At 34.1% G+C, this 20,523-nt stretch overlaps 1 protein-coding gene across 6 annotated transcripts in view; it reads right to left on the reverse strand.

The window, feature by feature from the left end:
- LOC133519992 (uncharacterized) overlaps positions 1-11,779 on the reverse strand; it is a 270,730-nt gene extending 258,951 nt beyond the window's left edge. For 2 of the 6 annotated variants that reach the window (XM_061854221.1, XM_061854220.1), the window contains exon 1: positions 11,045-11,728. The gene's annotated coding sequence lies outside the window, so the exon portion shown is untranslated. Of the gene's footprint in view, positions 1-11,044 lie in introns of all 6 variants that reach the window. The other 4 variants (XM_061854217.1, XM_061854218.1, XM_061854219.1 and 1 more) reach the window with 4 other exon arrangements.
- Between the last annotated feature and the right edge of the window lie 8,744 nt (positions 11,780-20,523).

Consider the following 20,523-nt stretch of genomic DNA (forward strand, 5'->3'; position numbering starts at 1 on the left):
CATATATCCACTATATCCAGAGACATGAGAGACAGCTCGGTAAGGTTCGTAGAGCTGTCATTTACATATCGGAGTAGTGCACCTGCGATTCACTTGGGAGAAAAAGTACGGAACATCTAAAGAAGGGAGAATGTTAGTAGATTATACCCGTTTGAAACGTCTTTCTCGACTTTTAGAGAATAGAATTTTAGTGCGACACTATTTCGTCAGGTAGCAGAGAGAGTATTCCTACTATTTACAGATAAAAGGACTTTTTCTTTGAACAGTAGCTGATAATACATTATTGAGTGATAAGATAAGAAATAGATGCCCGGTGGTATGTTAATAATGATTGCACCTGTAATAAAATATCCAAATATATGTTTTTGCAAATATTTTTATGTGATCATATTATTATTAAATGGCGATTAATTTAAAGTTGTATAAATGTATACTTAACTACACTTTTTTAATATTTAGGAATTTTTATATTATTACTCTTCAAAATCACGAGCTTTGAGTAGACATAACATTAAAATTACAAGCAAGTGTAGTGTAACTACAACTTTAAACAAAAAAAAACAATATTTTTATGTAGCCTTCCACTTGTTTATAATCTATATAAAGTTCGGGCGTGCAGAAATTTAGATACATCCCATGACTAAACGTCACTTTGTCTCCTTATAACATAATATTGAAATAACAGGTGTTAAGACGATAGTGGAGGACCCGCGCGAAATCGCCTTTTCATACAAACTTAGTCCTCATTTTCCTCTCTGGGTATTAATATTATAGAAAATATTTTGACACAATTTGTATATCAACCACAGCTATGCCCCTATGTTAGATTTTTTCGAATTTTTAATTTACTAGTGAAAGGCCTAAAAATTGTTATTCATATTTTTTGGCAACCGTATTATGATCTGATAAAAGCTCTACGATTATTCAAAAACTATGCTAGCTGTACCTCCTGCTCCTTAAGTGTCGAGCACAAATAATATTTAGCAATAAGTTCACCTATCGATCGTCGTAGCTTCGAAATACTTGGTTCATACATCAGTAATATGAAAACAGAAATAAAACGAAGGACATATTGTCTAATATGTATTAATTATCTACTTACTAATATTATGGTAGCAGACATAAAGTTACAATATTATCTGTTCGAAAAGCTAAATTATAGTTAGTATTGCTGACAGTCTGACACGTCGTGCTAAAAGGAATATTCTACGTTGTCTGGTTCCAAGTTATTAAGTACTTTGAATTCACAAAGGTACACAATTTATTTAAGGACACCTAACTCCATCACAAAATTAGAAAGGCAAAGGTCCAATACCATAATAATAGTAGGTAGGACTGCCTTTACTGTTCTGAGCTATATTCTTGCCCTGGGGTCCACGGAAGACCAGCGCTGTAGCATATGCTAGAGCATATGCTTAGTGGTGTCCATTTGTAGCCTCTATTGCAGCATCATCACTGTAACTATCGCATGTTATTGTAGTATAAGTTACAAGTAGTTATAACTGTTTAGTGTATTAGGGCTTCTTTCTTTTTTTATTCTTATGTGGTGCTGTTTGTAGATGGTTTTGGATTAAACGTTTTTCTATTCTATTCTTTTTCAATACTACAGTTGATTAAGCAATGAATGCAAGGTAAAATAAGACATTATACTTTTAATAGCATCGTTCGCAGACGTTTTTGCTTGTTAAAATTAATTTAGTATGGGTAGCACATCATTACTGGTGAATTTCCAATATGACTTTGAACTCCGGTAGCCGTCTAAGAAGTGTAACGTTCTTACGGTAGATGTCGCTAGGGTCCCCTAGACCCATATGGTAGAAAATTTGCTGCCTATGGATGAGGTCTTGGTGGCTCAGATGGCAGAACGCTGGAGTATCGATCCAGAGGCCGTGAGTTCAAGTCTCACCCAAGACAGTATTTTTTCCACTTTTAAATGTATTCTAAGCTTGATAGCATCATTCGCAGACGTTTCTGCTTGTTAAAATTAATTATAGTTTTAGTTCTATTTTTTTAACTTATTAAAAATATCATAGACAACCATTATTTACTTTTGTTCCATAAAAATTCTAGCTTACTCATTTTGAAGCCATTTTACTGGATTATTTTAAATAACTAAACATCACGCTATGACGCTGCTGTCAACATAAACACATCAGCTCCACTTAACATAAGTGAACAGCTTTAAATGTTCAATTAGTAAATATATACACTAGTCCTACATTTAAAATGCGTGTTGGCAAGGGTAAATTGTTTTTTTTTTTTATAGAGTCGGCTGGAAAGTTATTTTTTCTGTACAAAACTCACACATCTTTCCATTTGCCTCTGACTTTTTTTCTTTCCACAATTGCTTTCTGCACTTTATTTCATTGCAATCACAAATTGCACTCTTGTGTTGCTTACGCTTCGCTTTCATGATTGACCGATCTTAGCGAAGGAAAAAAAAACATTATTTCTTTAGAATATCGCTGAGCCCAGCCAAGAATAACATTATAAAAGTGAAATAACAATACTTTGCTTGCACTTTTGCTTTTAAAAGACACCTATTGTTTATTTCTTAAACTTGTAAATAATCTATGGTATTTAACATTACAGAAGATACAAAAAACACTGTTTCTCGCCGCTAGGAACACAATTTAACACGTTCCTCTGAGTACTATACAGTCCACCTTTTTGAGCAAGCACTCAACAACTAGATAATTCAGTAAATAAACTATGAGCCTTGGACTTCACGTAATGCCAGACCCGTGGTGAATATTTTATTTTAGGATATATACTTATGTTTTGTTAATACGATCGTTTTCTAGGTAGTCACGTATTTGTAGGGGCGTATTTATTTTAAGCGTCCGTTGGGGATTCTGCTTTTTACGACACTCTGAAAATGTCATTTATAGAAATATTATGTAATTACATATGGGAAGGTAAATATTAAGGAGAAAGACTTATCAACTACGCTGCTGCATTTCTATTTACAATTTACATATATGTAGTATTTGAAACGCCATAAAAGTTTTAAAACTACCGTACTACATGTCGTGTCAACTATATGTGGGACTTATTACAAGAATTTATATATAACATTCACATAAACGTCGGCTCTTGACCGTCAAATCAACTTGCGTTGATTGCGTCTCCTCAAAGCCGATCGGTGTCAAATGACACGCTCTGCGAAAATGCCACTCAAACACACTCTGCCCGTCGTGTTTGATGAGAACAAGTGACCCAAGCCCTGGACACTGTGCAAAATCTTTGACACTCTGCCAAAACTCTAACACAAAACCAAAAAGGATTAACAACATAAGAGCTGCGTATTCTTAAGAGCTTTTCTTTATCAAGCGAAGAAACAACTCGAGCAAATATACTTGTAAATACAATCTCACGGTAGCGACAAATTTGCGGTGCGTATAAGATGGACCAAACACTATTCAATAGCTAGCAGATTGTATGATGTGTAGTAATCTACGAACGATTAAAATTAAACAGCGAAGAAGTGTTGAAACGTTTTCGACGTAGGTAATTTTTTTTGTCTTTTTAGGTGTGAATATAAGAAAAGGCAACACCTTCATATTGATGTTTTTTTCGGGCGCAGCTATTTTGTGAACACAAAAGTAGAATCATTTAGCCATTATTTTTCGAACCGTGACAGAAAACATGTAAAAGACAGATGTAGGAAGTCATAAATTTGTCGAAAACTTACAGGCCAATTTGACTGTATAGATGAATTCCCCAAAATTTTCTTTCTCCGATATTTTTAGTTCCTTTCGCGTTTTTCTCCATTTTCTTTATTTTCTATACGTTATTTCTACCAATAGATAACTCCGTCTAACGCATTTTTTTCTACTCGTTATTTTTGCTACACACATCTTAACCAATGCAATTTTTCACCAATCTGTTTTACCCGTAAAATATATTTCCACTGGTTTATTTTTGTCACACGTTTTAATAACTAATCTTTTTTTCGCGAGATGCATCTTTACCATGTTTTAGCTTGAATACTACGCGGGCTAGGCTCGAGCAAAAGCTATTAGTTGTAACTGATCCCACCAAAACATTTTCATGTAAAATATTGCAAAAATGTGACCATTAGGCTATGTAAAAAGTTATCAGATATTAAGATAAGCTTCTAAATGTATGTATAGGGTAAAGGCACCAGTAGTCAGCCTTATAACACATTTTTAAAGTTTGTACTCTCGACGTTTCTACAGGATTAGTCGGATAAATAAACGCATGACATGATTAGATCAATTGTTTATTATAGTTTTAAAACAAAGTATGTCAAAAAATAACAATCCTCTTTATAATATCTATAATTAAAATTAAACAAAAAATGGCACTTTTCTCCAGTAGTCAGCCTCTAAAATCCAGTAAGCAGCCTTTGTGTACCCAGTACTCAGCCTTTATAAACTATTAATAACAATGAAATAAAAAACACTATTATTTGTATTAAAGTTAACGATATTATAATATTTATCATTCCTAGGTAGGAAGCTAGAGTATAGGTAGGTACCTATACTCTTATAAGTACAATTCTCATGCCACGAAATTTGTAGGCCATAGGTGCTTAAAATTATTCTTGCAAACGAATAAACACTGTATTTATCTTCTTATTTTTTATTAATGAATCTGTTTATTTAATAGAATTCATTATTTTTAAAATCGGTTTAAATGCTGGTGAAACCCGTGCAGGGGCCCGTTAGATATTGGAATATTTCTCAACAAATGTATGTATACACTTTTGAACCTTATTTAAATGAGTTAAAGTTCATAATATTTGGCAGCGACGTACCAAAGAAGATAATGGCTGAGTACTGGATCCGTGAAACCCAGTGGTCAGCCGCATTAAAACGTTATTTCAAATGCGGCTGACTACTGGGTTTTACTTTAAATTGACTGAGACATGCCTAACTAAATTTGAAAATGTAAATGTAACGGTCCTAACGGTCGTATTGGATCAAAAATAATAGAAATAACTAATAACCCAAAGGTCAGCCGCGGGAGGCTGGGCACTGGATTTTTTGTAAAAAAGTGGTATCCAGTGGTCAACCTCCTCAATTTATAAGTTAAATATTGATATTTATATTTAAATATAACGCAATTTAATAGATAAACTAACCAATAAACCCATCATTAACAAAAAACAGTAACTTTTTATATTAAAACATATTTTTTCTCACGCGTTAAAAGAACACCACGTGCAGTAAAAAATATGGCGGACATGACATTCTAGCTCTCGTCAACAAACATCACCTTTATGAACGAGTATATTTCTTCTCCCCGATACCTCACCGCACCTGCCGCGTTACGTATTAACGAATAAGGAATCAGAGCTGCTATTTGACTACTCGCGATTTGTTTAATCGAATATACCAGATATTTATGACCAATAAACGACTTAAAAGGCTGACTACTGGTCCCTGGCTGGCCACTGGTGCTGTTACCCTACCTAAGCCCTAACACTAAAAGCCCTAATCCTACACTTTTGTGAACTTATGTGTCCTGTATCGCTGCCATCACTTTTCTATTATACCGTAGCAAGAACTAAGTATACACCGTGTTTTTTTTTTCCGTTAATTTCAAGGGTGCATTCCTGAGTTTAAATGAAGTAACTTTCTCAAAGGCACCGGTATTCTAATTTACTCCATTTCTGAGAGAATCAATCATTCATTTTTATATGGCCCTTACGAGCGCGTACACTTGCCTTAGGGCCTGTTTACATATTGATTAGTGTTTAGAGCAACTTCATACATTTGCTACTAAACGTAAGTACTATCTCGGACTATCGATGTTCGAAATGACATTGATATGTCACAGTTTTCAATTGTTTGGTTGAGTTTAATGTAATGCTCGTGTTACAACAACGCTATATGCAACATTTAATTACGTTTTATAAAAATAAAAATAGTTAAAAAAATTGTATTAAAATTAACTGTGCCATTTAGTTTCCTTAAACGTACTTACCGATGCCCCGAACTTTAGCGAAATTCAATAAAAACACTGTGTACATTTGTCGCATAACGCTGATTTTTGGAATGCTTAATCCTAAAACAAATGATTTGAACTCTTCGAAGTCGTAAAAACTCGCAGGTATTTCTTAGTTTTGGTTGAAAGAAGACTGCCGAAATGTAATTGGATAAATATGAATCCCGTACATGTTGCTCTACATATAAGTATATATTCCAAATGAGTTTATTGTAGGTTTGAAGTAAATAGATCGTGGCTAACTAAATAAGATTAGTTACAAGTTTAGGCACTCAGTGTTAATTAGTCTAGACATAATTAAATATTCCTGAGCCTATGTAATTAAAGGTATTCTAAACATTTAGATATGGAAGATAAATGTTTACTTTTTAGCGTGAAATTAACTGCAAAGTCAAATGAAGTTGACTAAAAGCAGTCAAATTCTAACTAAGCCATACCCGTTTTTTTTACATATCCACTGAAATCTTTTTTAAATAATCCTAAGTAAATGATATAAAATATTATTAAAAAAACTTTTGGGAGTTTTGTTACTCAGTAACAATTTAGCGTAGGTCACGAAAAACCACGCGTATTTTACGAATTTATAACTTTTCTTACTTTAATTTTTTTTTTTTGTTTTTTAATTGCGATCATTTTCAGGACAGCTTTAAAGATCTCATTAGTGTTCCATGTTGCAGCTGTTTTAAAGTAGGTAAGTACTTCGAAATATTATAATTGTGCATTTAATGAAATATTGGACTTAATGATTGCAAAATGCTTTATTATAAGCCATTTGGGGCACTTGTATGATTGGGCTCTGACAAACCTACTCACAATATTCGTTTCGTTGTTTATTATACACCGTGGGCTGGTAAGACCCAGCAGTTTTCAAAGACACTAAAATGTCAAATTTTGGAAATTTTCAATCATCATCAATTCTTGTGAAAATTTGTTTTTGTAATAACTTAGTGAAAAACGCCATTGTTTTTTTGGAAATCTTCAATCATCATCAATTCTTGTGAAAATTTGTTTTTGTAATAACTTAATGAAAAACGCTATTTTGGCTGCGACGTTGCCACTATGTGACTGGTTTAGACATACCTACTGACAGACATTAAAGTTTTAAAGGAAACCGCAATCTGTGAATAAAAAAATACTTTACTTATGCGTTGCAATATTTTTTTTCAAGATGTAAAAATAAATAACGTTTTGTGAGCTTAAAGCGCAAAAAAAAATTTTTGAACATAAAAAAAAAAAAATTTGCTGACTTTAATCAAAACTCATATTATATTTTTTGCTCCCTATGACCTCAGAAATGCGTATTTATCTGTCGGATTTTATCAACCCACGGTGTATATATCGCGGGCCAACATATGCATAATAATAATAAATAAATAATCTTTATTTACTTGAAACCTAATACAGTATGTGAGCCTTCCACTAAATTACAAAATAAAACTTATATTAGATTTGTAACAGTTCCATTAGGATTGAGCCTCTGTTTCCTGAACTAGGACAAAGCCTGTGACTCAGGATTCAGTGATTCCTCCGGAGAAATTGGTACAGGTTGTTTTAACTTAAGTACTTTAAGAAGTAAAAAAATACTAAGATAGAATGATATTGGAATCAAATCAGTTAGGTGTCATTCGCGCAGGCGTTTCGCTTGCATTAATACGTGGTCGGATACATCTACAGGCCTCTCCCTCGCACAAAATTGTGCGGATAAGTCTGAGCGAAATGACAGCATGAAACACATCTAACTGATATGATTCGAATAGGTATGTAAATACTTTCTGGGTCATAAAGCAAGTGACTGCAGGCAAAAGCAACTAGCATAAATATATGTAAATATTTCATTTAGAAACACGAAATGAGTTTCTTTGCGACTTTTACATCTCAGCTAGAGAGAGATAATTTATGTTTACTAAATAAATGTCAATATGCATAAGTTAGTAAACCATAGCTCATAAGTTAGTGTTCAAACTCGAATGATAATGAAATGTTTATTACTTGAACTACTACTAAAACTATTTAATCATCTTTAATAATGAATATAATGATTATTTGAAGAATTACAACAACTTTTTTACACTGTCGGAAAAATCATGAAAGCTAAATTTGAACCACACCTGACGTCTAAACGTTGAGTCCGAATTTTGGATACTTATAAAAGACCGGTAAACAATATAAATTATGATGACACTGAGCTGGTTAAACGATGGATACCGAAGGTAACCACAGGAACTAGGCAAATTCACTCTATTTGGAACGGAATGATCACCATAACATTAAAACTGCAATTTGTTTATTTTTTATTTAAACAAAATAATAAAGATATAAAAACAAGTTAATTTGAAGCGCCTGCGGCCTAGCGGTAAGGGCGTGCAACTTGCAATCCGGAGGATGCGGGTTTAAACCGCGGCCCCGGCGGCGAGTTTTTCGTTATGTACGAAATATCATTTGATATTTACCAGTCTCTTTTCTGTCAAGGAAGACATCGTGAGGAAACTGGACTGATTCCAATAAAACCTAGCCCTCTGGCTTGGAAGGTCAGATGGCAGCCGCTTTCGTAAAAAATAGTGCCTACGCTAATTCTTGGGTTAAGTTGCCAAGCGGACCCCAGGCTCCCAAGAGCCGTGGCAAAATGTTGAGACAATGTCAGGAAGATGATGTATAAAAACAGGTCAGTTTGAGCTAAAGTCTCCATACAAAATGATATATACTTAGTAGTAGTAGTAACAGTAGTAGTAGTAAAACACTTTAATGCATAGTACAAGTACATAACAAGGGAGATTACACTTAATGTGTACAAAAAAGAACTTATCTCCTTACGCGATCTCTTCCAGCTATCCTTTAAGCAACTGAGAGAAGTAAATCCGAGGTGAATCCAACTAACATGTGCATATGACGGCAAGACTTAATAGAAGTAGCTAACCATAAAATCATAAGTAAATAAGATGCATTAGGTGTAACGCCATTCATAAATATACAAAAATTGACATATTTGTAAAAACAATAATACATTCTTATAAATACATCCATATATAAAAGTTTATAAGCGCACAATCTACCTAAGTTTTTTCCGTTTCTTGGTTTGATAGCCATAACCTTTTTAATTTTGCCTTCAGCGACGCTACATCTTGACTCGTACGTGCTCAATTTTATTGTATAAATATTTAATGTCAATATAACTGTCATAAACTGGGCTCTTAAACGTCGTACATTATCTTGTAATTTTATTTGACCCGAGTGAATTGCTGTTTATTTCAGGACGTTACGCTCCCTTGCACAGCATAACGTCGTGTAAGGCTCGTATTAAAGCTTCATTTGCCCAATTCACAGCACTACCTGCAATATTATCAAGTAAAATTACTTACGGAAAATAATTGTTGTAGCACATTAATTATTAATATGATATGTAGGTAGCAGTCATATGAGCGCTTTGTAAAAAAAATGCTTTAAAAATAATCATTAGCTAGAAGTGAAGTAGATATACACATATACGCATATATATATAAACTTTAAACATACGTTATATACAAAACAGTGACCAAGACCTCCAGTGCCCAGGGTTGCGAATAACTATGTATACTAGTGTTCATATTTACAATAACACAAATTAAAATTTGTTTTTGAAATAATTTGACTTGTTTCACATGTATGTCGAGAATATTACATGAAAGCGGAGGGTGTGGCTGGCATTCGCCAGCAACCGTATAAAGCACATTTTCTTACAGCTGCTAACGAGTTAAGATCTAAGAAAAAGTTGTATTTATCTTGCTTTTAAAACGCCTAACGTAAATACACGAAAGTTTTTGAAGACGGCTAGATCTTTTCAGATGCTTAAGTTTCGAGATACTTACATCTTGATTAAATAAACAAGCCAAGTTGAGTGCTTTTTACTTACTTATATTTATATCAGTTCAGTCAATCTAATAATATATTTATTGATATTCAGAAAACAACAATAGCTCCCCACTTTCTCAATTAGGCATCCGTGAAGGCAATTTCGCTACGCCGTAGACCTCGTAGAGGTTTGTAGCACATTTCGTAGCAATGTGAAACCTATTTCGATACTTTTAGATATGAAACAAAAAAATATTATACAGGAGTGGCATTTAAATTTTAAAATTCTCAACTTGATTAGCTATTTGACTTTACTAACAGTGTATCTGCCCGTACAAACTTCAAATGCATATAAATAAATAAATACAGTCGAATAGATATACGTTTAGATTAGATGATAAAACATCAAATGCAGCTTTAGGACACATAAAATTGTTATTTTATTGGTTTTTTGATCGAGAAAAATAATCAACAAAAACCTTTAGAATATACTATAGGTTCTGTATAAGTACTTTACATACATCTACGGTACGTAATATGCTATTTGTATTCGGAGATTTTCCACGATATATTTTTTAAGCTAGATGTTATAAAGCCAGCTTGCTCTATAAATATTCACTTTAAAGGTAAGTATTTCTTTAATATTGTACACGTATAAGTGATTAAAAAACAACCTTGTGAACCCTCTTGTCTTGTTGAAGATTAAATTCTTGGTAAGGCGCAAACACATAACATTGCAGTAAACTTAATATTTTGTTTCGTTATACAAAATGTAGAATTGGTAACAAACGAAATAAATAATGATTCATTACTTAAAAAACATATATGTGTGATGATCTAATAATAAACAAATATTTGATTGAGCTGTAGATGTTTGTTCTTTAAGAATTTCCTTTCATTCTTCGTCTTGCACATGTTGAAAAAATACTCAGAAAACATATGGGTTAAGTAGGTAACCTAAACTTTTTTATATGTATGTACGTACAGTTACGTCTGGAAATATCGGTACGAAAAATGTGCCAAAAATATGTAAACACTACCTCAATATTTGGGCAATAAAGTCGTGTAAAAGTATAAATATTTTTGGCACTTTTTTCGTATCGATATTTTCAGACGTGACCGTACCTGCACACTTTTATTGTTCTGAAATATATGCAACAGATATTAACGCGTACAAACCAAGATCATTGACCTTTGTAAAGTTACATTCGTAATGATTCAAAAATAACATAAATCGACTCACCGTTTTCAGTATATAGCACGCTAATACACAATCCACACAAAGACACACACTATAGTCTATTATTAAAGTTTAGAACTAGTTCCTAATGGCACACTTAATTTGTTTTTAACACTTGAGACAAAACCACACACTAGGTATTTAAATTCTAGATAATTCCACACGCACTATTACTATTATTTTATTTATTTTTAATGTCTTTGGTCACACTTAACTTTTCTTAAAGGTCTTTGGACCAGTTAAAGGGGATAAAGAAATGTCTAAAACCATTTATAAAACAGTGTAAATAGTTTTATAAATTCTGTGTATAGTTTTCAAAGGTTGCAAGTAGAAAGTTTCAGTCGCTTCTTGTGTATAAATAGGTTTTGGTAAAATGTTCCTTTGAGTTGCATGGTGAAGAAAGAAAACAATGTCAAGCAGGATCAACGGTGAGGAGCATAGGATATGTCAATCGTTAGTGAGCTGCGTGTTCGAAAGTCGGTAAAAGTTCTCTAAACTGACTGACTACAATCATTTTATTTAATCTCGCGATTCGGTAACTCGTTCCGATATGGTTTCGATTTTAAGAGAAGTAGAAAGATTAGAAATGTGGAGATACGCGTGTTCGTTTGGTCGATCGTAGTCCATGGGCGCGGCGCGGCGCGCGAGCGGCGAGCGCGGTGGTTGACGGAGGACTGAAGCCGAGCCAGCACCGAGCACCAACGTCGTCCGCCAACCTGCGTGCACACCAGTATGCAAACATACTATGCAATTACCATGGCCTACCGTGACACGACACTTGTATCACAGTTAGCGTTACTAACCCAGTTACGTCAATCATAATTTCGGTTACAATGCAGTAGGTAACTAAAACATAATATATTATATTATATGGGTATAGCACAAAAAACTCCGATGTAGCCAATTAATTAATTAAAGCGCTTGCAAATCAATTAGTTCATTAAGCCTTGAACGCGCTGCTGTAAATTTTCGGCGTTGAAATTCCAAGTGCTGACCCAATTGCCACCATATTGTTCAATTGTTATCAAAATGTCAGTGTGTACAAAGTATGTTCCGTGTTTCTATTTTATACGTTCAAAACACGCCACATCACGCTTCAGTAAGAATGACCTAAATGACCACCGCTATTACTGAAAGTAATTGTCCTGAGAATATTATTTTAACTTTTGACTAATCCATTAGTTAATACTTCTTAATAAAAAGTGACAATAGGTATCTTACGTTTTTTTTTTTAATGTGCATAATTCCTCAAGTTCGTAGTTATAAAAACACATTCGAAGCTGGAAACAAAAATATGCGTCATATTCAGTAAAGTAACTTAACGTTTAAAATAGTATTATTAAGTTAACGTATTAAAAATTGCAATTTCAAGAAAATGACAGTTTTAAAGTCTGCTTTCGGAAGGAAGAGAGAAGAATAACGAAAACTATTAAACGGGGTAATAAAAGAAAATTTTATTTCTCCCGAACCGTCTGGTTTTTATATGACAACTATTAAATTTTAAGTTGACATGTCGGTTATTACAATCGTTTCTCTCAAAAATATGTTATATAATCTTATAGAGTACAGTCAAGTGTAAAAATATGGGTGTACACATCTTACTCAAAAATATGTCCCATAGCATCTTATTCCAGTGTAATAAGAGCGTAGTACCATATTTATGAGACGATTCTTTCGATACCTACATATTTTTGCACTTGACTGTACACAAATATATGAATATAGTAATATAGGCTTAGCAGAAAGCAAGAAACTGTAATAATATTAGTTAAATATTAAAGCAGGAAAGCGTGCGACTTCCTAACTGGAGGACACTGGTATGTCCAGCATTGCATTTAAGCATTTTCATACATTGTAGTCATAAATTACCTACTATGTATAAGTTATTTTAGTTACATAACTTGAGACTGACGACCCCACAGTCAAACTCATTGTTGAGTTTTGTGGGGCTACGACTATATTTAAGAATAGCACTGTATTTTAATAAGTAAATAAACTGGTGGTTAGAGCAATTATGACGATGTCTTTTTGTATATTACTGACTGACCAATGATTGTCCCTATTCACAACTGATGAAAAATAAATAGATATAAGCAAGTACAAATATAAAACACCACAATTTAATAAATAACCTAGTATCGTATTTGACAAAGATCAAAAAATACTAAATCCCACCCTTTAGCCGTTTACTCGTACATGAGGCCATATTCTATTTTCTATAAACTTTATCTATCAATTGACCATTTAGAAGTATTGTTTGTTCGGAACTTTAACTAATTCGACGAAGTCAGATCAAGGAAAGTTCGATAAAAATTAACATAATTAGTTACTCCTGGCACTCGCACGGTACAAAGAAAATCATAACACCCCTGGTTAATTAGTATCTTCCAGTCAAAACGCCCATCAACAGTCGTAATTCCATAGCGGTAAATGATTTAATAATTAGTTATGCTCATGCGCATCGTGACATCATGGTGACGTCACGCACGCCTGTCGCCAAGTCCCGACGCAAAGTCTATTCTCGTCGCGCGAACGTCGGGCGACACTGAAAATATTTCCGACCACTCAAAGGTCAATCGTACACATCCATAATATGATATGTCACTAAATACTTGAAAGAAATCCATACTGAATAGTTTCAAGGACAGCTCGAGTGAAACGACTATTGTCATTTATTTATTTATTTAGCCATACGATTAAATAAATAACTATTGTTAACCCTTGAGAGGAAAACAATGATAAATTTATTCGCTGTCTTGTGTAAAACATAAACAGTATAAACACATTTTATGATCCTAAATTTACTTCATACTTTTAGTTAGGTTATAAATATCAAACAGAGACCCCATTTTCGCTAAAACTGGCAATGTTACTGACTTGCTCTCAAGTAATTTCCTGTAGAAATGCAGTAATAAATAAACAGTTAAAGTAAACAAATATTACTAAGTTCGTTATCTATATATTATCTACCGTAAAATGGTCTACCGGTCCGGTACCGGTACCGGTTAATTAATTACCGGTAAATCTACCGGTAATTAATTGTGCTCCAATAGTTTTAATATATGAAAACTATATCAGATTCCCGTTTAAGTGTTACAACATGATAGTGAAAATAGAGAAAGGTATGTTGAGATCGTTTGGATACGTGGAAAAAATGAGTAAAAGAAGGCTAACAAAGAGAGTGTATAAGGGAGAAATAGAAGAGGGAGCTGGAAGGGGTAAACCTTGGCGGAGTTTCTCTAATCAAATCGGGTAAATCTTGAAAAAAAAGCCAGGTCAAGAACACTCTTAACTAGCGAGTGAGTATGAGGAATGTTATGAAAGTGAAGGAAGCGAAATACGTAAGTATATCAGATCGTATGGATAATTTTAAAATATAAATTTTATATTTTTCGTATGATATCCATAAATTATGATTCGCGTACGTCTCGGTATGGCGAGACGTGTCAACCACCAAAATCATAAAAACTTATTTTTTTGTACCTAAATATCTCATTATGCTACTGTTACTCAATTATCCCAGTCAAAATATTCTTCTGTCACGGTCGCCGTTTCCATATTTTTTGAAACACTATATAATCCCAAATGAGTGATGCGTAGCCAATATGCAAATAGCTAACGCTCCGTAGCGAATGGCACGCAACTGTCACTGTCGCACTAATATGGAAGAGTGATAGAGAGAGATGACTACGCTACGCTACGAAGCGTTAACGATTGGCACGTTGTGTAAAGCACCCAGGAGTTGTCATAAAAATAATGCCGAATAGCGCTCCATTCGTTGATTTCCATCTGGTGATGAGTTAATGATGTATTTGAAACGAGAAACATTTATGCGGATAGGTTTATGGTCGTCGGTTTGAGTGCTGTTCAGTATTTACGTTGTGATTCGAGGTATATATTTGAACCAATTGTAGTAAATTAGAGCAATGACCCATGTTTTTCGCTAGCAAACAATTTATTTACGAAATATATACAATCATGGATTATTTTTATTTTCTTTATTTACTTCGATCACATTTGCTCATAATAGTACATTGTAAAACGAGGGGGGTAAGTGAAATATTATACGAGAGTCTGTATAATCGCAACAGCTGCAGGCTGGAGTGAATTAAAGACTTGAAGTAACAAATTGATACCCCAAATAAATAAATAAAAAAAATATATTCTTATGTCCGGAGTTAGACACAATATTTTTTATCATACTTGCGAAGAAAAAACTAAATTTTTAGCCGAGTAATTCTTAAATACAGTGATATTTCAAACATTAGTCCGCCAAATAAACAAATAAACAAATATTGTCATGTTTTGACAGTTTAGGCATCGCAGGCACAGACCTATCCGACGTTCAGCCACTATTGAAAATTGTATAAAAATATTTTAACAGCTATTAAATTAATCAAATTTAAATATTTTTAAACATGAACATAATACTAAATTATAAACGTAAATACATATTTTAAAAGATGAACTCATTTATAACAAAATTATAACATACTGCAGTAAAACAAGAACTTTTGCAGATTACGTATAATTTTTAAAACATTTTTTTCAAAAAAATCAAAGTTTGTTTTCACCCTGTATAAAAAATTAAAATTTACAAAATTTATAAAATCACTTTAAAATAGTAGAACTAAAAGTCTGCCTTCCGCATAAGGGGAAAGGAGGGGTAAAACTGCAAGGAAAATAAAAAAAATACGGCTGAAAATTTAGAGAAAAAATGAATTAATGTGATGAATAATTATGGACTATGAGGGTTGATACGATGGCGCATGATACCTAAATTTTTAACCGGTTAATTAAACAGCCCGACAAAAGAGGCTTTTAGAATTTTTAGGAAAATTTAGTATGGCGGATCACAGAACTTTAGCAAATGGATAAATTAAAAATATAACACAAAAATACACAAGAAATAATTGGAACTGACGTTAAAATTTAAAAACAAAAATATTTCAGTGGAAACAGGGTAAAGGGGATGAATGTGGCACACGCCAAGGTACCGGCAGCTGGATTCAGGTTTACTTGTGTAGAATGGATGGCGCACAAGTTGGCGACTTTAAACAAGCCGACGAGGTAGCCTTACTCGCTTTCTGGCGAGCACGTATGGCAGCAGACCGGGCGATAACGATGAGATTTCTTCACTTCACCACTGCTTAGCGCCGACCTGCGCACGGCTTTGGAGACCTGTCGCTTCCTGGCTAGCGCGTATGGCAACAGACCGGGCGATAACGATGAGGTTTCTTCACTTCACCACTGCTTAGCGCCGACCTGCGCACGGCTTTGGATACCAACTGTTTATGAGAGGCCTCTCCTCTTCGAACGCCGATTTACGCGCGCCTTTGGTAGTCAACTGTTACCAGGAGCTTCTCCACCCGTGGATTTATGCGCACTTAAAAAGACTTCGTGTTAACTATTAAACTGGCTATAAATTGCAAAACTGGTTTAAAACGACCCGGGAACACAAACGACTTCTCCACTCCAAATTCACCAAACCATCTGCCGAAAAACAACTTCAATCTTCTCTTTTTCGAATATTCCATAAAAATTTAAATTCAAAATAAGCGCAAATAAGCACTTAATTTATTAGAAACGGCCAGGAATTATACGAAAAAAGGTCGGCGCTTTCTTTTTCTTTTTTTTTTGCTAAAAGCGCCATCTAACCATCAACGCCTGAATTATGAAACCGCATAGAGAGACAACAGAAAGAGAACTGAGCCAGCTGACAACTAGAAGAAGAAGTTTAAAAATAAACCGACAGATGTTGATTATGTAGCAATTTCGCTACAATACATAATATTCTCATACCCACTTTTCTCCAATCTCTCAATCCTGCACCAAACTAACTGTCTCTGTTTAACCTAATGTTTGACTGGTAGAGAATGCCTTAAGGTGTTAAGCCCGCCATTTGTATCCTTTTTTTGTAAATTTGTGCAATAAAGTTTAAATACATAAATAATATATGTAACAAAATTTAAAAAAACCCCTCCCAGGGAGTAATATTTTTTTTTTTACAATCCATAACTCCCACGGGAACAATATAGGCCTTTGTCCTTCAGTGCACGATTTTACACATCTTACTGACTCAACGTATATGTGATGTTAGTAGAAACAGATATGCACATACTAATACAATTGCTATTTAAACACTAATTTGTATTTTTACAAATGAAATAGAACGGTCTGAGACCAAATGAGAAATATAATATATACAGGCTTTTTTTAGTCTCCTGCAATACTTTACGGGGTGAATAATGTACATATATAGGTCATAGCAACTTTGAAAGTTGCTTGTTTACTAAGTGACCAATAACGAAATCGCAAAACAAGAAAGTGTTTTTTTTTTGTAGGTCGTCTACTAAAACAGGGTTGACGTGCACGGGTATTTATCTTTTTGTGTACACCATTACTCAAGGTACATGAGTTCATTTTTAGAAAAATACACCATGCCACACATGAAATGATTTATTTACTGTACGTTTAGATAATTTAAGTCACCTAATACCGAATCATAATGAACTTAGGGTCCATTAATGAAACAATCCATCAATCACGGCGATCTTTCCTGACACAGAGCATAGTAATATTCTTTTTCTCAAACTTGTAATGAAATGTTGACATGACTTACTTCAAATTAGGTCGGGAAATAGTACATATCAGGTGCGATGAGTGATGATGATATGTAAAGGAATTTCATACAGCCTTACACACCTAGGCCTTTTTAAATTTTTAAATAATCAAATTTTCGTTCCCCTTTCGGTAACAAAAAAAAAAACACAAAAAAGAAAAAAGAAAGAAAAAAGCGTAATGGCGTGCGTGATGGTAGCGCCAAAATAATTACATTTTTGTTCCCCTTCAATACCCCACGCACTGAATAACCTATCACATTAGGACATGAAACAATCATCATCATCATCATCCTATTTTTTTAAAATTATTTCATTGCAAGTTTGAGAAAAGCACTATACAAATCTCGGCGGGAAACGGGGTTGCCGGCCGCGTCTCCCTATCTGACCTCGCTACGCTCGGCCGTCTATATCTACTTGGCCTGCAACCCTTCGTTTCCCGTCCTCGATAGTAATGTACTATTTAATACAGTTGCTCAAAAAGTGCTATTTTACGTAGCTGTTTAGCGTGCGGAAAGTTGGATTTCACGAACTAGTGCTTTTTACTTTTCCACGTGTTTTTCACAATTCATGACTACTTATTGATGAGTGTTAATGTTAGTTTCCTTTAAAAGTCGTAATCAACATAAAAACCTACTGTTCACTTTGTGAATTTGCAATAAAATATTGAGTATTGAAGAAAATAAAATAAAAAACTCAACGAATTATTTTAGTAGGTAGGTAAGTAACTAAAAAAAAATTGGCGTCACAGCAGTCGTTGTTGTGTCACGTTTCTTCACACAAAAACGTCACTTTTGACACTGACATATCCGATCCCTATCGTATCTAGACCTAATAATTTACGCATCTTAAAGTTGGAATCGGGCCGTTTATCCCAAATCTGAACTTCGGGTATTACCTTGAGAATCCGTTAAATCTGGAGATGATGGGTTTCTGTTATTTGCTTGTCCTTATACTGTATTTACAAAGGGAACACTCGCTAGATGCTATAGGTGTCTTCTGCGATCTGTCCAAAGCATTTGATTGCGTGGAGCATGACACACTTCTAAACAAGCTGAAGCACTACGGTCTGTCAACGGAAGCTCTAAGCCTTGTTAAGTCTTACTTAAACCAAAGAACCCAGAAAGTGGTTGTAAATGGAACGGAGTCTACTGGAATGGCTGTAAAGCTCGGAGTTCCACAGGGTTCAATTTTGGGTCCTTTTCTCTTCCTTGTATATATAAATGATCTGCCGAACCTTGTAAAACATAAATGTGAGATAGTCTTATTTGCTGATGACACCTCACTAATTTTCAAAGTTGACAGGAAACTGAGCGATTATAGCCAAGTCAATGAAACTTTGGAAAAGGTACTAGAATGGTTCACAGCAAATAACTTACTTCTTAATGCGAAAAAGACGAAATGTGTCAAATTTTCGCTGCCGAATGTAAGAAAATCTGAAACTATCATCACATTAAATGGCGAAACGCTGGACCTTGTCGAGAATACGGTTTTTCTGGGCCTTACTTTAGATAGTAAACTGCAATGGGCCCCTCACATATCTGCCCTGGCGAAAAGGTTGAGCTCTGCCGCGTATGCAGTAAGAAGAATCAGGCAGTTTACTGACGTGGAGACAGCTCGCCTAGTTTACTTCAGTTACTTTCACAGTATTATGTCTTATGGCATACTGGCGTGGGGCAAAGCAGCTGACATAGAAACCATCTTCGTTCTTCAGAAGAGGGCAATCAGATCTATTTATAACATGGCTTCTCGTGACTCACTGAGAGAACGATTCAAGGAAATAGATATTCTCACAGTAGCTTCACAATACATACTAGATGTGATAATGTATACGCATAAAAATATAAAGTCCTTTAAAAAACTGTCCGATATCCATAGTTATAATACGCGAAATAAACATAAGTTAGTAGTCTCCAAGTTTCGTCTACAGAAAGTTAAAAAATCGTTCATGGGAAACTGTGTAACATTTTATAACAAAGTACCCTTAGAAGCATGGAACCTGCCCTATACTTCATTCAAGCAATACGTCAAAAATGCACTTCTCAAAAAGGGATACTATAAAATAGATGACTACTTGGGAGACACGGAATCATGGCCAAGTATCCAGTCTCAAAAGCTGTAATAGTTTTGCGTGCAGTGTCCCGGAGAGGCATATGGCGCTGTTGTTTCTAGCTGTTCAACCTTATGTATTAATGTTTGTTATGTTTTAGTTATTTTGATGATGACATTGACATATTAAATACATAGTAGTTATGTATTCTGTAGAACTAGTTTTAAGATTGTTAGCTTAACAGTCTCTTGACGTGAAATATGTATTTCATACAATTTTTTTTTTTTTCTTTGACATTTGGAGAACCTTTACACCTCCAAATCTTATTATTGTGTATTATTATTTTTCTCAGACCGTGGGGACCTTATACATCTCCAAACTTAATGTATTAACCGTGGAGACTATACGTCTCTGTCATATTGTATAATATACTTGACTTGGTACATACTAGTTATGTACAGAATGTAGCATTTGTTTATGAGACTGCTAGTTTAACAGTCCAGACGCGGTTTATTTATTTAGTATAAATTTTATTTTGACACTTGGAGAGACTTTACACCTCCAAATTTTATTAGTATTAGTACTCTGACATTGGGGACCTTTTACATCTCCAGATTTAATGTGTTTTTAACCATAGAGACTATACATCTCTATTGTATTGTATTAATTATTTATTTTAAGATTATTATAATGTAATGTTTACCCAGGTATTGGCTGTTGTATTTATAAATGTTGTTATGTATTTTTCATGTCACTATATGATGTTACTATAAATGTTGTATTGACTTGTAAAAGAGCCCTTGAGGCTTACT

Source organism: Cydia pomonella, chromosome 7 (genome assembly GCF_033807575.1).
Source record: "Cydia pomonella isolate Wapato2018A chromosome 7, ilCydPomo1, whole genome shotgun sequence".
NCBI lineage: Eukaryota > Metazoa > Arthropoda > Insecta > Lepidoptera > Tortricidae > Cydia > Cydia pomonella.